Raw genomic sequence first — 26,981 nt, 5'->3', positions numbered from 1 at the left:
GACAGAAAAATCCAGGAGTGAGGCTGATGCCTGTAGTGAGTGCCATAATAAAGTTGGCGATCTTTACTGTTAATTCTGGTCATTCTGTTTTGGAAACTGGAGTTCTTCCATCACTAATCACAGTAATCAAGACTTTGAGTCTGCTGGATTCCTACAAGTGGGAATTTGGAAGCGTTAGCGAAAAATTCTACCCCTACAATCTCATTTTATCTGCTTGTACAGCTCCTTCTCCACTCACACAAATGTAATGTTGACACACACGTGCATTCTCAACAGACACACAAAGCCCTGCCAAATCTGTAGGAGGGAGAAGCAAAGATCACCGGTCTTCTACCGCAATCAACCCCATGACTCTCTCAAAATTTTTCAACTTCTTTTTATCTTCTTTCAACTACCCTTTTATCTCCTTTTTTAGCCTATAAAGTTATAGGGCCAGATGAACTTCTACTCTTCCTATCTCTAAAATTATTTTTCCAAAAGTAGCTGGGTAATTGATTTGGGTGAGGGAAGAAGCTCTCTCTCAAAGCTCCTTCTCAGCAATCGAAAAACAAAAATACAAGGTCAGTATCTTACTAGCATCCCATTGTTCCAGGACTAAAAGCATATTATGGCGGGGTGAGGACTTCTCCATCTGTGATCTCCTCCAAGATTCCCAGAAGACACATCCTGAAAGCACACTTGCTAGATGCTTGCATTTCTACCTATGACCAGAAAATTGAACAAAGTACCTAGCATTTGCACAGATTACTTTTGCATCGTGCATCAGATTCAGAGTTTTCAGGTTTTCCTAAGCCATCACAATAACAGCTAGTCTAGAGAATAACAAGAAAGTTAATTTTCAAAGGTAATTTTAATAGACCATATCTCTTTCATTCCCTCTGCCAAACTGCCTTTGAAATTCTTCATGACACTTTAATGATCTTGAATCGAAAAGAGGTGGTAATTCATAAATCCCTTCCGTTCTCTGGGCCTCCGCTTCCCCTTTCTGTAAAATAAAGAAATTGGATTAGATTATTTGTGGGAATAATTAAAAGGCCACTAGACCAACCACCTCTTTATTCATTGAATCCCTTGTATAAGACCTCTAGTAATGGATGCTTCTTAAATCTAAAATTCAAAGATGTAATCATTGATTTTAATTATTACATTTTGTCAGTTAAATGTTTACACGTAGCTCATAAAATGTCTGGTTACATAAATATGAAGCTGTGTTCACGATTTCAAAAACTCATCTGTATCTTTTCCAACATGGATGATTTTAGCACAATGCTGTGGTCTGAACACTTGTTTCCTCCAAATTCATATGTTTGAAGTTTTAACCCTCAAAATGATAGCATGAGGAGCTGGGTTTTTGGGAAGTGCTCAAGTCTTGAGGGTGGAGCCCCCGTGAATGGGATTAGGGCTTTATAAAAGAGGCTCCAGAGAGATCTCTAGCCCCTTCCCCATGTGAGAAGGCATTGGTTGTGAGCCAGGAAGAGAGCCCTCACTGGGCGGTGACCATGCTAACACCTTAATCTTGGACTTTCCAGCCTCCAGGTCTGTGAGAAATAAATGTCAGTAGTTTATAAACTACTTAAGCTCTGGTATTTTGTTATAGTAGCAGCCTGAATGGAATAAGACACATCACCTCCTATTTTCATCATTTTAGTACCAAAAATCTTTTACCCACTGTCATGGCACCGCAATTAATAAGGGCTCTTAACAAGTGGCTCCAAAAAAAGTGGAACTTATGGAATCCATTTTGAATTAGATGGAAGCTATGAAGCATTTTCCCAGAAATGATACTTATATGTAAATACACATTTAAAAGTACGTGAGCACACACATGCACACGCATGCACACACACACAATAAGTTCACAAACACATCTCCCCGAGGTCCACCTCTTTTTCCAAAGTACGTATGGATGTTAGTTTATGAAATCCTGATCTAAGGACTGATTATTGTTGAACTAGGGAGAGCGGTAGAATGTAGATTAATTCCCCCATCTGTTTCCAAGACTTTTAAGGGAGTCAGCCCATGCACAAATTAGTAGTTTTTTGACCAGATATTAAAAAAAAACAATATGTGAAAAAAGAGAAATACAAAATAATGTATATAATATATATGAGAACTATAAGTAATTTTTAAATGGCCAAGTAAAATAATATTGCATGGATATGTATGCTTTAAAGTATAAAAATATACCGGAAGGACCAATACCAAATTTATGATAGTGGTTAGTCTTAATAAGGAAGAGACAGCAATTAAAGTAAATTAAATTATTATCTGTAATTCTTATTTCTTTACAAGAAGACAGCAGAAATTCAATACCTTGTTAACCTCCTGTTAATGCAGGAGGTTGGCCTTTGGGTATCCTTTGATCATTCTTTGTACTTCTTGGAGACTTTTTTGAATCTCCCACATGGTGCCCAATGCCCAGCCTAGCACAGCTACAGAGGGCCATTGTCAGGACCGGTTTTCATCTTTGCTACAGGAGGATGTTAGCAAGCTGACAACGGGAGGTCTGGGACAGGTCTTATTGGGAGGGACTGGTCAGCTGTATGGCCATTGAAGGGTATGTGGAAAGGACAGACCATATGTGTGTAAAAAAGGGTGCATATACTTTACTTTTCTGAGGAAGCAAAAGTACTCATCTGTGTTACTACTCCTTTGTTGCTTGCAATCCCCAACACCAGCCCCAAACTATCTGCCTGTCCCCCTCTGCTATCTCCCTGGTATAAGGCAATATAAAATATAATGACCTGGATATAATCACTGTTTGCATACATTCTCTCAAAATAATTGACTGCCTACATAAAAATTAGCTCTTTGAAATGACAGCATGTGGTGTATTTTCATGCTTTATCAGTTTAATTCTCAATCACATCAAACCTAAAATACTGAAATTTTAATTTCTAAATAAAATAAAATTCTGAATAAATTTCAGGTAAAGAACAAATATAAGTAATCCAAATTTTCTAATTTCATCAGTGGAATAAATCTTTTTTTGCCTGATGTGCCTTTTGCCCTAAAATAAATTCTGAATAAATATTTTTTGATGAAAGAGTAAGTGACTTTAAAACATTGATAATTGTTATCTAACATATATTTTTAATCAGCTTTTGTGTTGATTAAGAATTTAAATGCCAAATTGCATGAGACTGATTTCATTTTTTTAAATGTATATTGAGTACCTACCATGTGGCAGTTACCGGTTAGCGGCTGGAATAGAATTAGTCAACGTGAAGACATATATAAAGTGATTTTTCTTTCCATGAGGCCATGATTAAAAATAAAACTAACCTTCTCTTCTAGAGTTAAATCAGATCTGATTTAAAATATGCTGTTTTAAAATGAATTATAAACTGTCAGAATTCATGGTTATAAAAAGGAATTTCCAGATATTTCTAATGACTTGGAATTTGTGTTTAATCTAACAAACCACACTGACTATTGAATTTGTGTGTCTGTGAATATAAAGATTTATTGTCCCTGGAGGTAATTATTGACCTCAACATCTTATCAGTCAATATTTACCTCTCGGGCCAATAAATCTTGATATAACCTCATGAAAGTCAATATCTGTTTAATAGTATACATGGAAATCTGTAATAGTTTGATTACAGGCTTCAATGTCATGCTGGCTGGTGCACCTCTTCACATCTAAGGGATACTGAATCATTTCTTTTTTCTTCTCAACATAGAACATTTCTGATTGCTATGATTCACTTGTTCTCCATCCAACATTGGGTTGGACATATTTATATCTTTGCTTAATTCTCTTTAGCATACAAGTTTTGCCTCTTCAATCAAATTGTAAGCCCCTGTGAAGCCAAAGACTATTTTAATGCTTTGTGGTTTCACTCTTTGCTCCTAGTACAGCTCTCCATCACTGTAAATAAAACAGTTTCCATGGATGGATATGTCTTTCAAAGCACACGTGGTCCCCCAGAGGTTACAAAATAAGTCATCGCCCTTCCAGCATGCACATCACAAAATATCTTCCAAAGCCAGAAAGAATCCAGTGTTATCACATGCCAAGACATCAGAAATGACTGTTTAATACTAAGCATGATGTTCCTTGTTCTGGAAAGTCAGAAAGTGGAAGCATGTAGGGTGGTAGTGTGTTCAAGTGTCGTGCTGTGACACTGGATAATACATAGCTAGCTTACATGGCACACTGGTTACTTAATGCCCAGGAAGTATTTATGACCAGATCCTTGAAGTGGAAAATATTGAAATCAGTTTAATTGTTTCATGGGTAGCTTCTAATACATTAAAAATGCTGGGGAAAGAAATCCCAGGCTACTTTAAAGAGTCCTTTCTATTGATTAAGCAAAAATGCAGGCCAAAAATTAGGTTGCATCAAAGGGGCTACATTTTCTGTAGTTCCTGATATCCTTAGCAGAGTTTCCACAGCATCCTACAGCTTAGACGGCACCACTGGGCTTCTAAAGGTATGAGTTGGGAAGCTCCACCACATTTCAGAGCCTCAGCTTGATTTCTGTGTTAATAACTATTTGCCTTTGTAAACCTGCCTGCAGTGGTAGTTCAGAAACCAAATGTATCTTCAGCCTATGGTGTCTTGCACACTGCCCAACAGCATGCAGTCCAGGCCTCCTGGAGCAGCGAACAGGGGGGAGACTCATGTGGACATGATTGGTGGGCTTCCTCATTGCCCATTCAGATTCAGATCTCAAGAGCCCCTGAGATCTAACAGGATTAATGTCATCACTGAGGAAGGTGCCTGACCCTTGAACTGTGCACCTTTTGTGAAGTGTGGTTTAAAAAGTGCTAAGTCCTCTCCTGATTTGATCATAGGCCAGGATATAAAAGTAATATGAGATGACAAAGCATCATCTTCTGCCCTGTATTACCAGCTCAATGGCTGCGGTCAGTAGCAGCATTAACTCTTCCTCTGGCACTGGGTGCAGAGGTTGAGCAGGGGTGGGGAAGACTGGGGTCTGACCCTGCTGTGGACCAGGATTGATTGCAAGAGACACTGGACTTGAACCAGTTTGCACAGACATGTGCAAGAGGCCAACCCTTTCCCATGACCAGTCTTAAATAAGATATTTTTTTACCCCCTCTGTCTATGCTACAAACCCAAAGGATGTTCCTGAGCATAATACTCAAGCCCATCAACAACCCTTACCACTTAAACCTCTAAGATGTCTGAGGCCATGTACTGACATAGTCACAGAGGACACTAGGCATGGTTAGAAATGGCTGGGTCGCTGCACCTTGCAATCATTTGTAAGATCAAGCTAGGATATATACACTTTCCCAGAAAATGTCATAAGACCAGCATCAGCAGTCTTTTTGGAAACACCACCTCTAAATCTCTTCTAGTGGCTTTGGAACCTCTATGATCCTAAAATTAAGAAAAACCTTCACACACAATTTACTCAACACCCAGCCAAGAGATAACAATGTCGACAGGTTGGTGTCTGCCCTGTTTGAGGCATGGGCTACATTCCAGATATTTCAATTGCTTAAGAGAATCTGAGTGGAGGAAAAAAAATATTCTCTGCAACTATGTTGATCCAAACCATCCCCCACACCTAACTCTGGTGTTGCTAAGACACAGATGTGAGAAGGGAGAAGCCTTAGGTTTATTCAAGGCTTGTATACACTGGTTTAGGACAAGCACTGAGTGGGTGCAATTTGTCTTGATTTGGCTGTTCCAGGGTTCAATTCCTCTGTCACATTAAGGGCCATTGTATCCCATGTGAGACAGTCCAGCATCATATTTGCTGAGAAGGGAAGGGTCCATGTCTGATGACTTATATCTGAATATCTTAAGTCTTGACTACAATCAGAGTCAGCTGCAGTGGGTCATCTAATGCCTCTGCCATGACTCCAAAGTCTGCCTTGAAGATTCTGATGTTTCAGCTAACAACCAAAGGTCATCCCTTTGGGCTGATGTTTTACTATCCAAATCTCAAAGGATATAACATAATTCTTAGGTTCCTCTCATTTCTGTCATCCTGAGAGTATATTCTTTAACTCTTTCTTTCATCAATACTACCCAAATTGTCACCACTATGTCCAATGTATTGGTCATGAAAAATGTACAAATGCAATTTCCAATTTTAAGAGTTTTGCCATATGGATTCAGGGGAAAAATAATGTGCTGGTATGACCAGATAAGTCAGTGGATATATTTTTTAAAAAGATTTATTTATTTATTCATGTGAGACAGACAGACAGAGAGAGAGAGAGAGAGAGAGGCAGAGGGAGAAAAGGCTCCAATCAGGAAGCCTGGCACCCTGGGATCACATCCTGGGCCAAAGGCAGACGCTCAACCACTGAACCACCCAGGTGTCCCTAAATCAGTGGATTTAATGATGAATCAAAGCCACAAAAATATGAAATCTTTTAAGATGGGGTTGGCCTATGTGTCTAATTAGTGTTGGGGTATCTGAATTTGTTCAGGACTATTAATGTTCCAAATACCAATACCCCAATCTAAGCTATTCAAAGGTACTCACATCAGGCCTCATTTCTTTCTCCATACAACACAGCAACAAAATATTTTTAGATAGCGAATCTGATTGTGTTAATCACCCTCACCCCAGTCTATTTGGAGGACCTTGAGGGAAATAGATTTGATTGGGTAAGGCAGAGCTGGAGATCATTCTAGGAGGGAAACACTTTGTGAACAAAGTCAAGGAAACCTGTGGAAGCATATGATACTTTTAGGAGAAGATGCAAGATTCACATTAGAAACTAACAGATAGAAGGTTGAAAATGTAACTATAGCAAGTTATATTTTCCAGAGATGGGCACAAGAGCATTTCCCATTCCCTGTGCTCTTCTGCAATGTCTACTGTGGTGATCTTACGATGCCTCCACTATGGGGGCAGATAGCTTGTCTCAAGGAACTGCACTCAGAGACTTTGATGCGTCAAGCTTCCTCTCCATCTAGTCAATGAGACCTTGAGTTGATGCTGTAATGAGATAAGACTTTGGGGGTGTTTGTGCATTTTGTATGAATATGAATGGTTGTGGCTAAAGGATGGACTGTGGTAGATTTTATTCTCTGAAGATGACAATATCAATACCCCCCATCCCACAATGTAATATAGACAGTGCCACCATCAAATAATGGGGCGTATGTCCCTTACTGTGGAATGTGAACAGAACTTTGGGACTGCCATGACTGATAAAGTACAGAAGACTTCTGAGGCTACTTCATAAAAGTTCATGCAGCCTCTGTCCAGATTTCTTGAAACACTCTCTGTCTATAAAATCCCTATTACAACACTCCATCTCGGAACCCAACTACCTTGTTGAGAAAAAGCCCAAGCCAAATGGAGAACCCACATGGAAATGCTCAAGCCAACACTCCCAGATGAACTGAGCCTCTCATTCATCCCAGTCCAGGTACCAGACATGTGGGTGAGCAAGCCTCCAGAAGATTCCAGCCACAGACATTTGAATCTCCCCAGCTGAGGCTCCAGACTTCCAAAGTGGCAGACATGTGGCCTGGCTGTTGTGCAATCTTAATTTCTGAGGCACAGGTTCCATGAGCACAAGGGAGGAGTGGTTGTTTCATGCTGTTAAGTTTGGGGTGGTTTGTGTGCAGCAATGAATGGTGGGAATGATAAAATCAAATTGTGGAAGCTTGCCTACCAGCCTGAGGAATGTTAATTTCACCCTACAGGACAATGATTTTCTTTTTTTTTTTTCTTTTTTTTTTCTTTTTTTTTTATGATAGTCACAGAGAGAGAGAGAGAGGCAGAGACACAAGCAGAGGGAGAAGCAGGCTCCATGCACTGGGAGCCCGAAGTGGGATTCGATCCCGGGTCTCCAGGATCGTGCCCTGGGCCAAAGGCAGGCGCCAAACCGCTGCGCCACCCAGGGATCCCAGGACAATGATTTTCTAACTCTGGTCCACAGAGAACCTCAGCAGCCTTGAGTGGGGACAGGGTGGGGAAGGGAAGATGGAGTATTTGGGGTGCACATCCATCTGCTTCTACCACATGTGTCTGCTTTATATGCTGGGCTTCCATGTGAGGTTTTGCTTGCAGGCTACCATGTCAAAAATAATAGAATATAGATATTAGTGTCTATAAACCAATAGATAAGTAGATAAAGTCATGATCTTAAAACAGAATAGCTTCTCGTGGACACTGTGCTGGTGGTGTAATGGTTTCGATGGTCTTTCCAGGTATATGATGCCATGTGCACAGTTACCACTGTGATGCCAGATTCAGTTTGGGTCATTCTAGTAATATCTTAGCACTCATTGCTCTCCGGTCAGGCCTATGCTACTCTAACAGACTGTATGTTTCACCTGAGGCTATTTTTTTCTCAAACTGACTTGTAATACTAAAATGCTACTCAAGTAATGTCTCTGGACTGCCCTGCAACAGAATGACCTGTTAACAATGAGTTACATCTACCTATGGAATCAGAATCTTTGGAGATTATAACAACTAGCTATTCCCAGTGTGAGAAATAAACTCTACCTCCTGGTAGGACTGGTTATGAAGTCACAACGTAAAGGCTTGGATATAGGGGAGGTCCCTAATTAGGGCTGGCAACATAGTAGTCTACCATAGGGGTAGAGATTGAAAGTATGCACTTTTTAATATCTTATTAGAGCATAAGGGAATCTTTTACACATAAATGTTTAAGAGCCCTAGAAAATACAAATAAATAAGTTAAATAGCCCTCCCAGGATTATGTCGCATAGTCAACTCTATGAAGCGACATCAATGTCACAAAAGCCATTCAAGGTTCATGTGATGGGTTTCACTAATAATGTGTTAGCTTGGTGCAGGCTGGATTGGAACAGAGATAAATGGTGAGCAAGTTAGGTTATTTTAGTAACTCAGGAGTAAAGTGACAAGGCCCCAGAAAATCAAGGTGTCAGCCAGCCTGTATTCTTTTCTGGAGTCTCTGGAGCACAATCCGTATCCTTGCCTTCCCTAGCTTCCAAAGGCAGTGTGTATCCCCTGGCTCATGTTCCAATTTCCAATTTCAAAACCAGCAGTGGCAATATCTTCAAATGTGTCTCTGATTGTCCAGCCTTGTTATCTCCTTTGATTACATTGGCCGACCCAGAGAATATAAGATAACCTTACCATCTTGAGATCCTTCACTTAATCTCATCCAAAAAGTCCCTGACGCTATGGAAGATAATATTTCACAAATTCTGGGAATTAGAATGTGGATATCTTTGATTTTATTCTCTTTCTTCCACCATCCCTTTCCCTTCTGGGGGCCTTCATAGAAACTGCTGTGTGGAATGAGGGGCAAAACAGCTGGGGTATGGGTGCCTGGGTGGCTCAGTAGTTGAGCGTCTGCCTTTGGCTCAGGGTGTGATCCCAGGGTGCTGGGATTGAGTCCCGCATTGGGCTTCCTTTATGGAGCCTGCTTCTCCCTCTGCCTGTGTCTCTGCCTCTCTCTGTGTATCTCTCATGAATAAATAAATAAAATATATTTAAAAAGTTGGGGTATTCGTTCTTTGGTTTCCCATTCTTGATTGGCTGAGGGTTGTACTGGAGGCATTAAACCTTCAGACACTTCCTGACTGCCTTGTCCATGGGCTCAGCAAGCTCCTGTGACACAACAACAAGACTTTGGGCAGAGAAGCAGAGGAACACAGTGCTTAGGTGGAACGCTATCCTTAGTGATGGCAACAGTTGCTCCCAGGTTGTGGGTGAGCTCACAGGTGGATGAAGGGCTAATGGCACAGGCAGTAGCAATGCTGCAAGCTCTTATTACTTTCACTCCAAGATCTGTAACATGATCGTACTGGGCTCACCTATCCCTAGGCTAATTTTTCTGCCCCTTCTCTTTGCATTCCCTTTATTGAAACCATATTTTCTGATCAACGACCAGCAGAAATTTAACCTCATTTACAGAATGTTCTAGGAGTTCTAGGACAGTAACCTTCTCTGTTCTTCCCTGGGATTTTGCACTTCATAGTGGCTGAGATCTGATACCACCTGGCTTTATTCTGTAACAGTATCTACTATTTTAACATCATCTCCACTCTGCAATTGGGCAGCTAACTGCTTGAAAGCAGGAGCTATATTTTTTGAAGTCATTTCTTTATTTCCAGCCAGAGGAACAGAGCTCAGACCATGCTTGGTGAATAAGTACCTGGAAAGCTAAGGGCTGCTGTGTCAGCTAGGGGTTTGTCCAATCCATCATCAATGATCTTTTCTTAACATTACCTGAGTATCTGTGGTTGGTTTGGGAATGATGGAAGAAGTTTCACTTGGGATTTTCTTTCGCATTTCCCTCTCCATGGTTGTTTTTGTTTTTGTTTTGTTTTGTTTTGTTTTACCTAAACCTCGGATTTTACAGCAAGGAGAAAAAACATCATAGGTTGGTAAACCAAAGATCACACATGATGGGAGCACTGAGTATTAATTGAGCCTTAAAATCTGCCCAAAAGGTAACCACAGGAGAATGAATCACCACCTTCACTGCTGAATCACTCAGGGCCCCTCTCACCCCAGAACACCATAACCTCAGCTGGGTTTTGATCCTTTAAGCCTTGGCCCTCTCCACATCAGTGGGCCCACCAGTGAAGTGGTGGGGAACCAGAGCATGAGAGGCAAAGGAGGTAGGAGACCACAGCGGTGACTTCTCAGCCTGTAATTATTTTTAAGAGGTGGAATAAAACCTTCATTTTTAAGAAGCAAATAAATGTGATAGCAACGTGGTGGGCTTTAGGAAATGTATCGACCTTATTATCAACTATGGATGCCGCAATTTTGAAGTCAGCAAGTTGGCTGCTTTGGCTTAGAAAGACATTATTATAATGATTTCACAACTCATTATCTACTTATTTTAAAAAAATACACACTTCTTCAATAAAAAAAAATGAAAAAAAAAAAACCCATAGTCCCCAAACCTGGAATGAATGATCACTAATACTGTATTTGCCTTCACTTTAAAATTAAAGAAACAAACTATTATAAAACACACACACACACACACACACACACACACACACACTCCTGATTTTATTGTCCATGGGGATTGCATAGTGGTTACCTGGAGCTTCATCATGTAAATCTCATGCCTATTGGTCTTTGCCTAATGAATTCACCAGTCGTCAAATGAGTTTAAATGAGATACATATATGATTTCCAAAAGGTGAGTCTTTCATTTTACTTTCATAACATTTGTTCTCTTGTGCTTCAGGTCAACTGGATGCTAGAATAAAAGATTATTTCAGGGACTATGCAAAACTGACAGGACAATCTGATTTAAGCTCAGACTGAAGATAGGGTGACTTTTCAGTCATTTCCATGGATTTTTCTCCTCTGCTTCCCTTCTCTTCCTGTGTCAGACTCTCTGAAGGAGAAATACATGAAAGATGTTCATTCACTCATTCATGGACATATATTTATTCAGAAAAGAGTTATCAATATCTCCCTTATTATTTTTATATCACTCTTACTACATACAAATACACAAAAAAATGATACTAGCTATATATTGGATAGAAAATTACCACTAGAGCAATGATATAATGAATAAGAAATATAATTCTTAAATTATACTGTGTGATATTCAATCTGAGTTTTTGCCAGAAGCTAACATACTTGTCTAACTCTCTTAGGTCAGACTTGATCATAACTTACGTGCAACTGGATGATATTGTTCGTACTTGGGAATTGTATTAAGGTAATAATTACTTCAGTCAAAAGCCACCTTTAGGCTAGTTAGAGAGATGATCTCACTGTTGGGTTATAATGTCTGCCTTCATTTCTCCTACAAATCCATCACTTTATCTGCTTTTCCTCTCACATTGCCAGTATATGCTTAACAGATTTTATCTATGCTTTTTGATTTATAATGCACATTACTCATATTATTTTAGATATCTGGCATAAGATATGAACTCTTTTTATGAATATAAAAGTAATATAAGGTTTAAAAATTAAAATCAATACATTTACCATTGTTCTCCCAATCAATGGGAATGGACACTTTCTCTTAGCTTCGATTCCCTTCTCCCTTTCATGCCATACATTTAGTCGAGACTTCTAAAAGTTAATATCAGGCAGGGTCAGAGAGCAAAGCCATAGTCAAACTACTGATTTCATAATTCTGGTCTTAATATTACTTACTTTCAACTGTACGTGGATAAATTAAATCCCACTTAAGTATTACTGGAAGGGGCATTTTGGTGTGAACATTAACACTGAACCACAGGATACAAGTTAACATAATTTTTAAAAATTCACTCATGTACGTATGAGTGTACTTTTTAAGATATTCTTTCACTTATAGAGTACATTTATTCTTCAAAACTTTATTATTTAAAATTTCAGATGTCTCCTTCCAGGTCCCTGTCCTAGCCATGCCCCAGACACCAGCCTTCTTTGCAAACTGATATCCACAAACCCTGCATTTATTTGCACTGCTCTTAAGCTCAGAACATCACAAAGTCCCCAGGTCCTCAGAAAACAGATGCCTCCTGAGCCTAAAAGTCAAGTCCTCAGGACCTGGCCTCAGTTAAACTCCCATCTGGAATAACTCCAGTCCTCCCACAAGACTGGCTGACAGCCTGGCCTCTATGTATCATTTGCCTATAATAATCCTCATACCTTTCTTCACGGATCCATCTCCATTCACCCAAGCATATCTGTCCTGAATCTACAACCTTCTAGAAACTTTCTCTTATCAATCCAGTCTGCAATGACCTCTCACTTCTCTCTTTAGCCATTTTCCCTTCCAATCATTGACCCTTAATTATGCACTGCCCTGTAGTATATAGGCCCTTTTTAAGGTATGTAAGTAAAATCTCTTCAAGAAGATCTTAGGCCTGAAAGTGAGATTTTTATCTGTTTTTTTTTTTTTTTTTTCGAGTCACCACTGTGCCTAGCACAGAATCTATTTGCATTGGAGCATGTTAGAGGCATGGCTTGGCTTGATGAATTGATATAGCACAAAATTAGGCAAAATCACTCAGGATATTCTCCCCCAATAGATCCTGGTGTGTAATCTTTTTCTAAGTCTTAATTAGTCTGAATAATTTACTCTATGTTCCAATCAAACCTAGGAGATGTTCAAAACAAAAGAACCAAGTTCTGTAATTTGACATGCCATTGAATAAACCGGGCTCTTTGGTGATTTTATTTGAAAATGAAATGTTAATCCCTGCCCTGGTGAATGTCTGAACCACTTGGAAACTGCAACACTGAAAATCAAGATCTTTGTTGTGAAGGACAATGGTGCTGCAGTGGTTAAGGCACATTGCCTCATGGAGACTGTCCCTTCAAACTCGAAAGTGAGACCTGCAATTATGGGTGTCAGGGTTCTTAAGATGAGATGACTTTACCATTCTCTTTAGCTGAAAATTCTTTGGTAGCAGCAGATTTTTATCCCTGCCCCCAAATCCCACAGCATTCTGTGTGGTTCTTTTTTTTTTTTTAATTTTTTTTTAATTTTTATTTATTTATGATAGTTACAGAGAGAGAGAGAGGCAGAGACACAGGCAGAGGGAGAAGCAGGCTCCATGCACCGGGAGCCCGATGTGGGATTCGATCCTGGGTCTCCAGGATCGCGCCCTGGGCCAAAGGCAGGCGCCAAACCGCTGCGCCACCCAGGGATCCCATTCTGTGTGGTTCTTAAACAACTATTGAGCATGCCTTGAAAGAGCGAATTATTGTAGAACATTCCCTAATAGTCAACAGATGATATAAGCCCATGATAGCAATACAGCTCAAGTGACCTTTTTACTAACTGATCTGCTAACTGGACCTGAGAAAGTAGTATCAATGAAGACTTTACATAAGCTATTTGACTTCTTGTTCATACAAGATGGAACAGATTCATTTCTTCTGGGTTTTCCCTTCCAAAGTACAACTATAATCCCTGGAAATAGCACAAGAGACAACCAAAGGAGAACTATCAAAGGTGAAAGGAAGAAGGAGAAAACGTCAGGGACCTCAGGGCTAGAGGAACAACATGGCTGCAGGGCATCTTAGGGCCACCACAAATAGCAGAAGTGAAAATTAGCTTGGCATTTCCTAACCTCCAACCTAAAGGCAGTCTAGGTAGTAGGATCATTCTTCCAGAGGACTGAACTGGAGTCCCATCAACAACACCAGGTGAGCTGAACAACATAGGCAAACAGGAACGACTGAGAATCCTGCTTAAAATCACTGGCCAGGAGAAGTGTTCTCCTTCCCTATTCCTGGCCTGAAACTTCTCTCCTCTATTAAGACACCTAGCAGTTGGGAAGCTCCAGCCAAGAGACAAGAAGTGGCTGAGCTGACCAGCAAGGGAGAATCCCACCACAACAAATAGCTAGACTGGGAAACTCAATTATCTCAAAATAAATAAATATATACATAGAACAGAATAAAAATGGAAATATGACATATTAACATATATGAGATGCAGCCATAGCAGTACACATAAGGAAATTGTTGCCACAGAAAAGAAGAAAATTTTCAATCAATAACCTAAGCTCCTACCTCAGGAAACTAGAAAAAGAAGACCAAAGTAGACCCAAAGCAAGCAGAAGGAAGGGCATAATAAAGATAAGAGCAGGAATGCCTGGGTGGATCAGTGATTGAGCATCTGCCTTTGGCTCAGGTCATGATCCTAGGGTCCCAGGATGGAGTCCTGCATCCAGCTCCATGCAGGAAGCCTGCTTCTCCCTCTACGTATGTCTTTGCCTCTTTCTGTGTGTCTCTCATGACTAAATAAATAAAATATTAAAAAAAAGATAAGAGCAGAAAACAATGAAATTGAAAATAGTAAAGATGACCAATGAAACAGATATTTGGTTCTTTGGAAAAAAAAATAAAGTTTATAAAACTCCAAAGAGACTGATAAAGATTTTAAAAAGGAGAAAACCAAAATCACTAATATTAGGAATTAAATGGGAAATATCACCATAGATCCTGCAGCTGCTAAAGGAATTATAAAAGAATATAAACAATTTTATGTTTACAAACTTAATAACTAGCAGAAATAGACCAATTTCTCAAAAACCATAAAGAGCAAAATTCAACAAGGGTGAATGAAGTAATCTGAATAGTTATATAGCCACTAAGGAAATCAAATTTATAATTTAAAATCTCCCAGCAAGCAATCTCTAAGCCTAAGTGGCTTCACTGGAGAATTCTACCAAACATTTAAAGAACAGTTAATATATTTTACACATTTTTCCCTAAAAACAGAACTAGAGAGAGCACTTTCCACCTCATTTTATGAGGTCAATATTATCTTGAAACACAAACTAGAATGGCCAGCAAAAAAGAAAACTACAATCCATCGTCTTCATAGACTTAGACAAAAAAAAAATCAACAAAATATTAGCAAGTCAAATCCAACTCCGTAGAGGGGCACCTGGGTGGCTCAGTGGTTGAGCATCTGCCTTTAACTCAGGTCCTGATCCCAGGGTCCTGGGATCAAGTCCTGCATCAGCTTCCCCATGTGGAGCCTGCTTCTCCCTCTGCCTCTCTCTCTGTGTCACTCATGAATAGATAAATAAAACTTAAAAAAAATCCAATACAGTAGAAAACAAATATTACATGATGACTCAGTAGGATTTACTCCAGGCATATAAGATTGGCTCAGCATTTGAAATCAATCAATATAATTTCCATATCAACTGTCTAGAAAAGGAAAAGCATATGATCATATTAAGTGATGCAGAAAAAACATTTGACAAAATCCAACACCCATTCATGATAAAAACTCTCATCGAATTAAGAATGCTGTTATAGGGAATCACCTCAACCTATAAACAATAGCTATAAAAAAAATCTACAGCTAGCAACATACGTAATTGTGAATGTTATGCCCTTAAAACCAGTAACAGACAAGAAAATCTATTCTCACCACTCTGATTCAACACAGAATTGTAAATTCTAGCCACCTTAATAAAGCAAAAAATAAAATAAATGAAAGAAATACAATTGTAAAGTAAGAAAGAATACTATCCTTATTTGCAGATGACATGATGATTTCCCTTAAAAATCCAAGGAATCTGTAAAAATTTCTTAGAACTCATAAGTTTGATGAAGTCATAGACTATGAGTTCAACATACAAAAAGTAATGACATTTTCTATATAGCAACAATGAGTACGCCAAAACCAAAATTTAAAACAATACAATTTACAATCACACCAGAAGAAATTAAATGTGCATGTATAAATATCCCAAGGCATGTATAGTGTCTGTATGCTGAAAATTACAAAATCCTGATGAAAGTTATCAAATAAAACCTAAATGAATAGTAAGATGTGCTGTGTTCATAGATTGGAAGACTCACAGTAAACATAGCAAAGATGTTTATTCTTCCCAAATTGATTTATGGGTTTAATGCAGTTTCTATCAAAACTCCAAGAAGATCTTTCTGTTGACATAGATTAACATATTCTAAAATTTATATGGAAGGCATAAACTCTAGGAAAGCTAAGTCTATTGAAGAAGAAGAAGGAGGAGGAGAAGGAGGAGGAGAAGGAGAAGAAGAAGAAGAAGAAGAAGAAGAAGAAGAAGAAGAAGAAGAAGAAGAAGAAGAAGAAGAAGAAGAAGAAGAAGAAGAAGAAGAAGAAGAAGAAGAAGAAGAAGAAGAAGAAGAAGAAGAAGAAGAAGAAGAAGAAGAAGAAGAAGAAGAAAGCATGAGAAGTCATTGTACCCTCTATTAAGCTAATTTTTCTACTTCTCTATGAAGTCCGTAGCAGTTAGGCATGCTCTCCATTACGTATTTATGGTATAAGCCCTTTTGAAGAGTCTTCTATAAATGATGCCTTACTTCCCTGTCTCCACCCAGTGAACAGTGAAATCCACAGGGTAGAAGGAAGGAAGGAGTCATATTGAACACTTTTTTTAAAAAGATTTTATTTATTTATTTATTTATTTATTTATTTATTTATTTATTTATTTATTTATTCATGAAAGGCAGAGAGAGAGAGAGAGACATAGGCAGAGAGAGAAGCAGACTCCATGTAGGAAGCTCGACGTGAGACTCGATCCCAGGACTCCAGGATCGCGCCCTGGGCCAAAGGCAGGTGCTAAACTGCTGAGCCACCTAGAGTCCGTCTTATTGAACACTTTGGGGGAATTAGCATTTGCTAAGAGACTGAACTCAACAAATATTATCGTGGGCTCTCTGTGTATACGAGCCCATGCTACTTATACGATTTCAGTTGTGCTATCTAACTTGTTTTGCTGTTGCAATAAAAATACGATCCTATTGTTTCTCATGTTTTTTTTTTTTTTAATATTTTATTTATTTATTTAGGATAGTCACAGAGAGAGAGAGAGAGAGGCAGAGACACAGGCAGAGGGAGAAGCAGGCTCCATGCACCGGGAGCCTGACGTGGGATTCGATCCCGGGTCTCCAGGATCGCGCCCTGGGCCAAAGGCAGGCGCCAAACCGCTGCGCCACCCAGGGATCCCTGTTTCTCATGTTTTAAAGAGAAACAACATTTATTCACAAATTTCTTCTCAGAGGTGTCGAAGAGTTAACTAGAAGCATGGTTATGGTGTTTGTTTAAATCCTTAGAAATTGCCTTCAAGGAAGGCAAAGCTGCAAATTGATAGGAGATGCCAAACAGGGTTAATCCAGTTGGGGGAAAAATGAAATATTTACTATCAGAATAATCCGGATTTGTTGAAAATAGAAGTCTGCAGCTTTGTTGTCTGGGGCTTAACCATTTTTGAACAAATTTCTGGGCATTCTTTGGGCTTCGTCTAGTTAACATTAAAATTTCAACTGTCATTAGATTATCAGGGAATTATAAGAATCACAGCTTTGACTTTGCACTTAAATTTTAAAACCTGGAGGTAGAAGTCCACATATTTATTGCTATAACTATTGAAGAACCTCACAGCAGGATTCTAGGCTTAAAGACAAAAGGAAATAAGCACTGGCATTTAGGGGAATAAAAGTTGTAACATGCATTAATAATGACAAAAACACTCCAGATAATATCTGAAAATCCTGGGAAGTCACACTGAAAATGTTCCCCTTCATCAAATAACATGAGACTGTAAGCACTTGTACAGAATAGCAACTATGATACCACTACCACCCCTACCACCAATTGACAGCCAGGAGGAAAGAAGGGTGTATAAATTTCTCAGATTCAAAAATCAAGTACTGTATACCCAACAAAAACAAGTTTAAAGGATCTAGACACACCCCAGTTTTATAAACCAGTTGTATTCAACAAAGAAGGGGCATATCTCTTCTTCATCCAACACCTGTCTGGTTAATCAACTTGCTGCATTGTCCTGCGCTAGGACCTAGAAGGGTTTCAGACAAGTAGACTTCATTCTTGCCCGCAAGGAGTGTGAAGCACAGACAATAGGCAAGATGTCTGAATACAAACAAAATGACATGGGTAATCAGAGAGTCTGCAACTTTTCAGACAAGAGCTTGTTAAGGTCAGTTTGATTTGGACAAGGGAATGTGAGTGGGGAGAGAGAGGTTAAGTAAAAGGAATGCAGGAAGACTAAGTATGGAGTGTCTTTTGGGAATGGCTGCCATATTGGCTTCATTTTGGATATTGATTAAAGATGATGCTGGAGAAGAGGATCAAACCTTCAAAGACAGCCATGTTGCTTACAGATTTTTTTTTACAATAGTTTCTTGGGGAGACTGGGTTCTGGTCAGAAGAATGATGAAATCAGATGTATTTGAGAAGGGTTGGGTAATTAATTGGAGAAATGTGTGTAAAACAAATCAGAACAGTCAGAAGTTGGCCACTAACCAGAGCAGGAAGAAGGCTGTTGTAACGGTGCACAGGTTACTTAACTAGGACTTCAATTAATGATGGCAATGCAAATCAGATGGCCAGAGAGATGCCTCCCAAGTAGATCAAAAGGGGAGGAGGAGTTAAAAGGATAAATTTTGAGAGTATGTAATCTGTGGGAATGGCAGGGCGTTGGTGTGAGCTGTGTGACAGGGAGAAAGAAACTTCCAGGGAAGAGGAGAGTTGAGGAAAGATGTTTAGTTTTTATTGTAAACATGAGTGAAAGTTGGTCTCTTGCCACCAAGAAGTAAAGAAGCCATTTAAAAGACAGTGATAAAAAAAAAAGACAGTGATAGAAGGAAAGAAGCTAAGGAATCAAGGGAATAATCCTACAAGAGGCAGGAAAAAAAATAAAATCAAAATTCAGGTGGTGCACATAGACTTGGGGAAAGGTAAGATGCTTCCTTCTCCAAGATAGGAAAGAGGGAGGAGAGAATGCACAAAGATGGACCTCAGGCATTGAAATGATTGAAATGTAATGAAATAATTGAGCTCTTCTAACTTAAGGCAATAGCTATAGATTTGCAGGATTTCAGAAAAGAGGCCCAAAGGAAATAGACCTTCTAATTTAAAGAAAAAAGAAAGAAAATGGTGTCCCCATATCACACAATGTCCTTTGTCCAATGCTGCAGATGTTAAAAATACACAAAGGACACTTCTCACAGAAACCTTCAATGTCAGCTTGGGGCTGAGTAAGGTGAGTGAGAAGAGTTCAGTTTCACTGCACTTCAGGATCTCTAGCAGACATATATGAAGATACAGGATGAGCAAACTGCCAGTTACTGAAGTGAACTAATTGGAATTTTGAAGACCAAAAAAACAAAATTTAGAAGAAAAGATTTGTGTCACCATCCTCTTCCTTCTTTGACCTCCCCATTTTCATAGCTTCAAACCCAAAGAAGCTAGACATGTTAATGTAGACAACAATAACTAAGTGACTCAGAGAATCCTTGAATCGGAAATATTCCAAGGTCATTTACCCCACTCACGGCAGAAATGCACTCACAATATTGCTAACAAATAATGGTCCAGCTGCTGCCTGAATGATTTAGAAGAAGGTAAGCCCACTGTATGTCAGGAAACAATATTCTAGTTGGAAGTAGAAGTTTCCTTTCTACAGTTACATGAAATCCTCCAGCCACTTCTGGAATAAGGTGGAATAATACATCTACAGGTACGTAAAGAGGAGAGTTGTGCTCCATCCCCAAGTGTCCAAATCTCCATAACTGTCCCTCCACGTAGTCCTCTTAGTGAGAGAACTTCACCAACTCAGCATTTCCCCCAGATGCTCAAGTCAGTCTTTTTCCATACAGAGGAGGACCCCACCATCGTGATGAATGCAGAGTTCAGCCACCTTGCTCCCCACCTTGCTCCCATCCCCTATGTCTACTACATCAATATTCCATGGGCTCCCTTGCATTTTCCATCTTCTCTTTCAGTTAAGTTGGGGACTTGCAACTAGTTTTGGCAAAAGGATTCTTAACCCACCTTGGAGGTCTCATGTTCAAAACCAACAAGAGCCAGGATGCCTGGATGGCTCAATGGTTGAGTGTCTGCCTTGGGCTCAGGGCATGATCCCGGGGTCCTGGGATCAAGTCCCACATCAGGATCCTTGCAGGGAGCCTGCTTCTCCCTTTGCCTATGTCTCTGCCTCTCTCTTTGTGTCTCTTATGAATAAATAAAATGTTTTTTAAAAATGAACAAGGGCCACCTGGCTCACTTGAGCAACTATTTTTTTTTTATTGTTAAGCTACTGATGTTTAAGGGGATTATTTATTTAAATATATTTTAAAGTATTTATTTGTTTTTTATGCATAGCCCAGCCTATCTTGATTGTGATGAGTAAATATCCATACCATTTTTCTTTTTTTCTTTTTTAAAGATTTTATTTATTTATTCATGAGAGACACACACAGAGAGAAAGTGAGAGAGAGAGTCAGAGACACAGGCAGAGGGAGAACTAGGCTCCATGCAGGGAGCCCAATGTGGGACTCGATCGCAGGATTCCAGGATCGTGCCCTGAGCTGAATGCAGAAGCTCAACCACTGAGCCACTCAGGTGTCCCTCCATATCATTTTTCATATGAACTTGTTTTAAGCTGATCTTTCTCCTTTTCTCTGGTTTAATTTGAGTAACATCTCACCCTAGTCTTTGAGGCAAGAAAAGAGATCCTATGTTTTCTCTGTAAGGATTCCCATGTCATTATATGACCCATCTATAGACACCTCCTCGAGCTTCCTTTCCTGGCTTTCTTACACTCACATCGAATCCATCAACAAGCTCCGCTGATTCTACCTCCAAACTCCATCTCTGCTACATGCATGTCTCTTTTCCGAATCCTGATCCTTGCACATGCTGCTGACTACCTGACCCCTCTTGTTTCCAGGTTCGCTCTTTCCTAAACAATCTCTTCAAAGAAAATGGAACTGTATTTCAGAAATGTAAAGCAACAAATCCTGCTTAAAACTCATCAGTGGTCTCTGTGAGGGTTTGGTAGAAAAAGGTGGAAAGACAAAAAAAGTTTTGTTGCAAAATTAACAAGAAGCATATCATCTGTCTCTCTAACCCTGAAGACAAGAGCTGTGATCTCAATAGGAAAGTCTCCTGTAGAATTAACCCCGCAAAATAGCAGTATGCAGGCTGTCCTGTGTGATTGGAATGCAAACAAATGTGAATTATTTTGTAGCATCTCTTCAGGAAAAAGTCAAAGATGGACTGGGAGAGTCTGTGGAAGAACCCCAATCACTTGCTTTTACAACTAATGCTGAATCACATTCTCAGTCATCCCAGCTATTAAAATATGTCTACCAAGATTTTTAAAAATTATTTTCTTTTTCATCTTATTTTTTTCCTCTTAAGGAATTTGAATTTAACAGATTTCCAAACTCATCCTGTTTCAAAATAATTTAGAAATTAATTAGCTCCAGTGATGTCACCTTCCCTGTCACCAACAGCCAGTGTTCTATGGAAGTTTGTGGATCACTCAAAGCACTTCATAAAAAAATACATTAATAGCATTTTTGGAAAAGGGGGTGATGTGTAATCTTTACTTTTCATCTTATAATAACTGAGTAATTGAAAATCTTGAAAAAATTATTTCTGGAAAACTGGGTAAATTGTCAGATTAAACATTGTTAAGGGGTGCTCATCTTGAACTCACTGCTACATTTTATTTCACTCTGCTATTGTTAACTCTCTCCTTTCCAGTGGGTTCCAGTCTAAATGCAGTGGTGGATCCTGGCTGTGTCCTGGACCATGAATTAAACTAAAAAATATTCACTTTATAAATTCATTGCTTCATCTTTGCTATTTGCTACTTAATGATGAGACTGGATCCTCAACTAAGAAATGGCCTTGTCTGGGAATTGTAACTCTCTACATTACAAACAGTTTGTGAAGGTCTATCCATCATCTCCTCATCTTCTCTCTCCTAACTGAGTTACTAGTATCCTTGAACTTTGAGGGTAGAGCGTGGCAGTTACTACAGATTCAATACATTGTAATAATTAGTAATATGATACAATAACTCGTTCATATCTACTAAGGACTTTCAGGCATATAAGGCTGTTTATTACCTTAGGAAAACAAAATACTCAATGAGGCAGGTCCAAGGTTAATAATTCACTTATAAAATAATATCAAGCTCTTGGATCTGTTTTTCTGTGCAGGTCTTGGCTTTCCCCTCATGCTTGCAAGATGGCTGCTGCAGCCCCAAGCATCCAGCCTTCAAACAACACCTCCAAAATTAATAAGGAAGAGATATTTTTCTATATATATCTTATTTATTTATCAAAGGGGAAAAATTTTTCTCAGAAACCCCAACAGACTTCTCCCAGTCCCCACCAGGCAGAATGTAATCATATGTTCATCTTTTAACCATTGCTTGGCAAAGGGTAATGGTTTTACTACAATTGGCTTAGTCCTATTAAGTCTCATCCTCTGACAGTGGGGGAAGAGCCCATCTTTGCTGAGTACCTCATTCCTCAAAATCTGATTCTTTTAGTTGAAGGTATTGGCAGGAAGCTCTTGGCAGGGTACTGTTTGCCCCAGACAGATCCTATCAATGTCCTTATTGAATAAATGAGGAAACAGAGGTTGAGGAGACTTAAATAACCAGCTCAAGGTCACATAGGAAGCATGTAGCAGCAGAAGTGGGACTTGAACCCAATCTGGGTCAAGTGACTTCAGAGCCCTCTCATCAAGTAAGCTGTGCTAGCTCTCAAGGAGTATGAAGCGTGGCACAATTTCAAGACTATCCTCTTTGAAACAGATAAAACCCATGCACTCTATTTTAAGATTTATGTATTTATTTGAGAGAGAGAGCAAGCAGAGGGAGGGGCAGAGAGAAAGGGAGAGAGAGAAACATCAAGCAGACTCCCCACTGAGTGTGGAGTCGAATGTGAGGCTTGATCTCACGACCTCAAGTGAAACCAAGAGTCAGACACTTAACCGACAAGCCACCCAGGCACTCCCAAACCAGCACTTTTTATTTCTAATCCTCCTCAAGAAATATTCTAGATTCTCCCTGAAGGCCTAAACTCCAGAAAGAGACTGGCCACGGCCAAGGTCCTTGCAGCTTCCCTTGGTGTCTGAGAAAATGGAGCAGAATCCCCAAGGAGTGAGGCCAGCAGCCAGGGGGTAGGGGGAGGCCTCCATGCCATACCTAGAAAAGAAGGAACATTCAGGCTCTGAAACATTGCTGGGAGCTCTTGATGTGGCTCTGGAAGCAGTGAGATGGGGGTGAGAGCAGAAATAGAGCTCATAGGGCCATGGGGTCTCTCGGAAGCCTTACAACTGTAAGAAGGAGACACAAATGTTCCATCTCAGCACGAGGGAAGCCTAAGGTCCAGGTGGCAGGAGCAACAGCAGTCCCCTCTCATTCCTGTGCTGGTAGTCTGTAACTTAACAATCTCTAATTCCAAGAGAAGAAAAGCCTTCAGATTCCATCAGCCAGATTTATCTATGCTTCTCAGTCATTCAAGACTTTTTACTACCTTATTCCTTCCCCAACTGGTTTTCTAACAATCAACTTATAAGAATGGACCAACTCACATGAGTAGCCATTAAATTCATTTTGCAAGCTTCCTACCCATTTGTTTTCTTGTTATATTTGTTATGATTTGATGACCAATACTATCTCTCTGCTTAGAATAATTTTATTCATCCATAAAAGCGTTCAGTAAATGTTGCTAGTTCCATCACCTAGCCATTTGTACAAGTGGGCATGTACATATACGTGCACATGTACATGCCCACATTCACACACACACACACACACACACACAAGTTAGACTTGAGAGTACACCACACATCAAGATATAAGGTCACGGGGATGAAAAGTACACAATAGGACATAAAGTCAGTAGCATTGTATTAGCATTGTATGATGACAGGTGGTAGCTACACCTGTGGTGAGCACAGCATAATGTATAGAGTTGCTGAATCACCATGTTGTACACCTGAAACTAATGGAACATTGTGTGTCAACTATACTTCCATAAATAAATAAATGTATATAAATTCCAAATGAATAAAATTTTACATATAAAAAAATAAAACAATGAAAGTTCTAGAAAGAAAGATGGAAGTTTAGATAATATTTTTTGAAAGTGTGGTACACAGCAGGAAAAACAGAAACCATGAAAGAAAGATGATAGAGAAACATACACGTCAAATATGTGGAAATCACTATAAAAAACAAAAATACTCAAAACATTGTGGTGTATATCAGACAAATGGCTATTAGTTTTAGTGTACCAAGAGCTTTCACATATCTTAGAAAAAGTTAAGAAGGGCAAGGAAAATGCATAGAGATTTGGAAGAGGTAATTCACAGAAAATGAGCAAATTTTCAATAAATATATATGAAAAAGTCACTATTTTTCATAATTAAATAAGCACTGGTTAAAAGTAGGTATGAGGTTTTCTTAACCTTTAAGGGAAGACTAAAACCCCAGTCATAGTACCCATGTTTGTGAGGTATTGTAACTCTACTATAATGCAAACTCTTATAGTAATAAAACCAAAGGGGCATCTAGGAGGCTCATCCCATTAAGGATCTGTCTTCGGCTCAGGTCATGATCCCAGGGTCCTGGGATGGAGTCTTGTATCTGGTTCTCTGCTCAGCAGGGTGTCAGCTTCTCCCTCTTCCCTTCCCTCTCCCCTCTCTCTGTCACACATGTACTGTCTCTCTCCCTCTCAAATAATAAATAAATAAAATCTTTTTAAAAAAGTAATAAAACCATAAATTGGTGCAGCTTTTCTGAGTATGCAGTTTGGCACTATGTGTATTACCCTAAAAAGTTTTTAATATAGATCTAGATACCTTTTGATTTAATTATTTATCCTTTAGGAATTTCTCCTTAGGATATCATTAGCTAAGATTTGCCTGCAGGGATTTTTCTTGCAGCATTGTTTAGAACAGGGAAATAAATAACTTAAAAATTAATCAATAGACAGTTAAATTATTTATTGTACATAACATTAGTTGGAATGGAATGCAACCATTTAAGTGGAAAGTAATAAAACTATTTAATTTTGTAGAAAGTATTTGTAATGCATTGTTATTAACAAAATTGTGTTCTTAAATACATTTCAAATATATATATGCTTATGCATATAAACATGGTAAAAATGAAGGAGTTTTGCATGTTTTTCCCTTTTCTCCAAATTTTATACAATAAAAGTGTATTACTTTTGTAACAAAACAAATTTATCTTTATCTGATCCATCTTCCCAGGCCCTCTTTACATATGATCTTCATAAAATGTTCTCTGATTTCCCCAAAGACGGCATTCCTTCTCATGAAGTCCTATATCTAACTCATCGTCTATAAAACTCAAAGTATTTATGAAAACCCACCTATGTCATATGTGTTGCTGTTATTATTCTGTGTACATGTCTCATCCTCCTCATTATACCATCAGTTCCCAAAAGGTCAGGACTTGACATTTGTGCTTTAGTATTCTATATAAAATACTCAGCACTTAATATGTGCTCAGTAAACTGAACCATTATAATGAGGTTTTCCCTTTTCTGAGATAAAACTCTCTGAGATAGTGTGTGACAAAGAATCCTAAAAATGCAAGAGCAAAAGTGATGATGTCCTTTTGCCACAGCATCTGGTGACCCAAACTGCCCAGTACCCATACCTTTGGATAGTTCCCTCCCACATTGAGGCTGAGGTTGGCCATGCGATTTTCTTTGGCCAATGGAACATCCATAAATATGATGCTGGCAAAGACTTGACAAACACTTGTACAATGAGGCTTGCTTTCGTGGGACACTACCACCAGCATTAAAAAAAAAAAAAAAAAAATCCAGTCTATCCAACTGAATGGATCACAAGAAACAAACAAAAAAAAGAATTGTTCCAGTCAACAACTTCAATTAACTGCCAGGCATGTGAGTGAAGCCATCTTGAACCATTAGCCTCAGGCCAGACACCAATTGAGAGAAGTTGATTAAGTAACCCCAGGCCGCTGTCAGAACTGCCCAGCTAACCCAAACCAAATAAAGAATTGTAAGCAAATGAATGTTGTTGTTTTAAGCCACTAAGTTTTGGAGCAGCTATTATAACTGACACATGTCCCTATCACTGCATCCTATCCGTCCGGCCACCCCAGCTGATCTTCATCCACCATAGGATATGTGTAATGGGTCACAACACTCTTTTACCTCAAGTCCTCACTCGACTTCACAATCCTTTCCACCAGGACTCTCTCTGGTCAGCCCTTTCTAATCACAGGAGCTGACATGTAAGTTTGAAACTTTGCCGTCCCTGAGTAAGATCACCCTCTCTCTTGTCTAAATTGAGACAGACAAGGTTTTGAACATGATTGTAAATCTATGTGTCAGATAGTTCCAACATTTAGTTTGAATTATATATTATTTTTTATAAGCAAGGGATTTCTGCTGCGAATTTATCTGTCCATAACTATACCATCAGATTGGTAGCAACATGTATCAGGCTGGCCTCCATCTTCTGGGTGGACTGGTACACCAGGACCTACTACTCTCTGTTTCTGAAGTAAGGAAGGTAGGTAGAAATTGGGCAACAGTTATCATTTGCTGTATATCGTTCCTTCTGTTTAAGCAAAGAATTTAACATCAAAATCCATAAAAGTCTCAGTAGAAGCCAGTATCTAGCCCAACTTCACTTTAGGCGAATTTGGCCATCTGCACCCCCCTTTTCCTTATCTGTAAATTGAAGACTGTTACATCTGTCCCTTACAGGGATCTTAT

The 26,981-nt window shown here is 39.2% G+C and overlaps 1 long non-coding RNA gene across 1 annotated transcript in view; it reads right to left on the bottom strand.

Moving 5' to 3' along the window:
• Window positions 1–876: 876 nt before the first annotated feature.
• Window positions 877–26,981, bottom strand: part of LOC111097700 — a 38,824-nt gene continuing 12,719 nt past the window's right edge. The window contains exon 5 of the long non-coding RNA XR_005365206.1: window positions 877–985. This is a non-coding gene — a long non-coding RNA (uncharacterized LOC111097700). The remainder of the gene's footprint in view (window positions 986–26,981) is intronic.

The sequence above is a fragment of the Canis lupus genome, chromosome 10 (genome assembly GCF_011100685.1).
Source record: "Canis lupus familiaris isolate Mischka breed German Shepherd chromosome 10, alternate assembly UU_Cfam_GSD_1.0, whole genome shotgun sequence".
NCBI lineage: Eukaryota > Metazoa > Chordata > Mammalia > Carnivora > Canidae > Canis > Canis lupus.
This window is presented reverse-complemented; position numbering and strand designations above follow the sequence as displayed.